The sequence below is a fragment of the Puma concolor genome, chromosome C1 (assembly GCF_028749965.1).
Source record: "Puma concolor isolate L17-30 chromosome C1, mPumCon1.1.hap2, whole genome shotgun sequence".
Classification (NCBI taxonomy): Eukaryota; Metazoa; Chordata; class Mammalia; order Carnivora; family Felidae; genus Puma; species Puma concolor.
In genome coordinates, this window is record NC_141674.1 from 44,200,536 (window position 1) to 44,204,560 (window position 4,025).

The window sequence follows — 4,025 nt, forward strand, 5'->3', positions numbered from 1 at the left end:
ACAGGGGTATGGAAACCAACAGAAGGCCTTGGTCAGTCCTACCTCTACTCCTTATTTGCTGTGTGGCCTTGGGCAAACTATTTGACCTCTCTGAGCCTCCACTTCCTCATTTGGAAAATGGAGTTCATGGCGTCATCCTTTTGGACTGAGATTCGGAACAAGGTGTACCAAGCACTTCACACTTCACACGTAGTACGTGCTCGGTGAATGATCATGTCAATTTCTCTCTCAGGGCATTGGATATGCCGGGAAAAATGGAGCAAAGATGCAGTCTATATCTATACTGCACTAGACCCTGTGCTGGGGCTGCAGTCCAGTCTTGTGCAGTGGTTACTAGCTCTTACTTTGGGGTCAGAGAGGCCACTTACTGCTGTATCATTGACCTTCTGGAAGCCTTGATTTTCCTCTTCTGTAAAATGAAGGCCATCACACCAACTCTTTGGGGTTTTTTGGAGGATTAAATGAGATAATAGCTATCAAGTGCTTGGCCAAGTACATAGCGTGGTGTGTGATCAGGAAACGTTAGATGGCACTAGCTTTCTAAATGTTAGCTCATTGGCTGTCACAAGGATCCTAAAAGTATGTGTTCTTTCACCCATTCTGTAGGGGAGGAAGCCGGGCTTAGAAAGGAGGGGCAATTTACCCGTCACCCAGCTAGCAGGAGGCAGGGTGAGGACTGGATTCTGGGCATCCTGACTCCAGCCTCTTTCTTGGCATTGTTACCATCTTAGCATCTCTCCCCCTTCCGGAGCTCCCCAAAACCCAGCAGCTGAGCCCTAACTCATGAGTCTTCCCTGAACACACTAATGTGCTCACTCTCACTAGGCAATGATGTGATTGCATAAAGAAGCAACACGTGGGAGCAAAATACCTGCCCTCGGACGCTGTATTCCCAGCCTCATCAAGGACACTCCGAGCTCTTGAACTTGACATGGAGCCACAAATGGGAGAAGAGCCAGAGAGAAGGTTCAGAGCAAGAAGCTATGAACAATGGGACATGTAAAATCCTTCAGCAAAAGGGTGTCTGCTGATGTGCTGATGTGAGTTCCGGGGAAGTGTTATTCATGAGTGTAGTTCCTCTTATATACGGGTCTGGAAACAAGAATAGTAGGCGTGGCTTCCCACTGATACTCTGAGGCCTCCTATGGAGGGAGGGAACAGAGAGAGGTGGTTGCTCACAAGAATTATCCTGGAGTCAGTGAAGGGATCTCAAGCAGAAAACCCAGCTGGGCACACCTGGAGCCTACTCACTCCATGGCTAAGTCCCCCAAATGCCTTGTCGTGAGATGCAAACCCAGTGGGTAGCCTGGAGTGGGAGGAGCCAACTCAGTCACAACATCTGGACCACAGATGCCCCATTCTGTCCCCTAAATGGCTCAGTTCCAATGGCTGGATGGAACTACTAACTGAGCCATCTGGGGGAGAATGGGGAGATCCTTCTGGAAAGAGGGCAGGAGTAGAGATTATCAGCAGTGTCTTTAGCTGATAGGAATGCCTGATAACACTACCCCCCACCCCCTTTATTGTATTTTCCAACCTGTCAGAGCTGTGAGTCACCCTCTAGGTGAAGGGATTCCCATGCCTAGGTGCTGGCTGGCTGGCTGACAGATACCAAAACAAATCAAAGACCCCATAAGGAAGTACTTGGCTTGGCTTAGCAAGGTGCTGGGGCAGTATTGTAGGTGAGGCACTGCCACTTCTTGGAAAATGAAGTGTCTTCAGAGCAGCAACTTTCTCTCCTAACTGGCTAAGGCAAAACTGAAACACGATCACTTACGGAACTCTCGACATAAAGATGATGGAAACTAACATTTGTTGAGTACAATCTGGGATTTGTAACCTATAGTCTCTCATTTCCTTCCCAATACCCATGCCAGTAAGCTGTTGTTACTCCCATTTTCTGGGAAAGAGAGTGAATCTCAGATGTTGCAGCCGATTCTGTGGTTGTGCCTCACTGAGATTCCCTCTCCTGGACCAACACACTCATCCCACAGTTCTTGGGAATTTGGGTTGCTGAATTCCCAGTTGTATTCCTCCCTGGGAGTTGCCTTTGGTTGTAGGGAACTACTTCGTTCAAAGTTATACCTACTTTGAGAGGAGATTTCTACACCTGCTCTGAGGGTCCAGAGGTCCCAAAGGGGTAATGTTTCCATGAAGGGACACAGTAAGAGTGCCAATGAACTTTAAATCATGGCTGCTCCCTGTTTACTTTGAACTCCTTGAGCTAAGAGACCATCACAAGGAAAAGAATCCCCATACTAGCAGAGGTAATCGATGCTCGTCGAAAGGAGGAGGTACAGCCATGTGGTTAAGCAATAGGAGCAGAGGAGAAGATGTGTCTTGCTCAGAGGATCCCCTGGGGTGTCCTTTGTGCTCTTTGCCCAGTTTTAATGACACATGGACAAGGCAAGCAGACCATGGTAACACGGGGCTCAAACCCTTTGTGGTTAAGGGTCTGGTTCTCCACGAGGAAAGCTGCCCAGATGAGAAGAGATGCTGGCAAAAATGCCAGCTGGCAAAAAAGTGCAGGGACTCTAGATCAGGTGGTAGAAGGGTGATCACTGTATCAGTTATAGCCTTGAAATCAACTTCTGCAGCTAGTGCTGTAGTTCATCCCACTAACCTTTCAAGTTTCCCAGGACACAAAGCCAACTAGAATCCTGGAGAAGTGAGTCCCACATGGGTCAAACTTCATGGCAGCAAATGAATCAGGAAAGTGCAAGGGGTGGACTGTAGTGGACACTCTGGTCCTCCACCCAGATCTCCTCTTCAAGGTTAACCCACCCATCCTAAGCTGCTTGGAATATTGCTGCAGGGGTCCTCACCCGACGTTACACCCCCTCCCAAAGGTGGCCAATGTGGGGCTGCAGTGCCTGCTATTTTGCCTCAATTTGGGACATCTCTGAAGTGCCATCCCAGCTTCATGGCTCTCTGTAGGATCAAATGAGGTTTCAATTATAGCCACATTTCTGGTCAGCTTCTGCCTCTAACCAATCCTGCCTTCCTACCTTCCTTACAGACACATCTTCCAAGAGCACTTCACAATAAACCATGGACCACAACGCTCAAAGTCGGGTTTCTTCCTAGGGAACCCAATCTTCAGTAGACATCTTGGTAAACTTGCTCAAGGTAACAGCCCAGATAAACACCTTCCTCATTGTGTCATGGAGGCAGTTTCCCAAAGGAGGCAAAAGTGTTCTTGCATTGAGTTATAAAACTTTAATTCAGTATTTAATTTAGAATCAAAAAGTTTAAAATGTGTATACTTTGGGGGCACCTGGGTGGCTCAGTCAGTTGACTCAGTTTTGGTTTTGGCTCAGGTCGTGATCTCATGGGTCACAGGTTTGAGCCCCACCTCGGGCTCTGTGCTGGCATCACAGAGCCTACTTGGAATTCTCTGTCTCCCTCTCTCTCTGCCTATTCCTTGCTTGTGCGCACGCGCTCTCTCTCTCTCTCTCTCTCTCTCTGTCAAAATAAATCAACATTTTTTTTTAATGTGTGTACTATCCATAAGAGAAATTCCCAGTTTTCCAAGTGTTATTGTTGCATAACAAACTACCCCAAACTTCGTGGTATAAACAGCAGCTCTTTTATCATGCTCAGGGATCCTGGGGACCTTAGACAGGGCACAGAAGCGGTGGTTGTTCTGTGCACTGGGGTGTCTGGGCTCTCAGCTAGCCAGACTCCAACAGCTAGAGGCTAGAATCTTCTGGAGGTACCTTCTCTTACACATCTGGTGCCTAGGCTAGGATGACTCAAAAGTTGAGTTCAGCTAGGATTGTAACTTGGTCACTTGACTGCAGACCATCTGGGTTTCAAAAGGGAGAGTCCTGAGAAAGAGCATTCCCCAAACCCAAGGCGTAAGACACACAAAACTTTATGAACTTGCCTCAAAAGGCACGACTTGTCACTTCTACTGTGCTCTAGTGGTCAAAGCTGCACAATTTCACCCAGACTTCAGGGAAGGGAATGTAGACCACACCTCTTGATGAGAGGAGTATCAAAGAATTTGCAACCATCTGTCT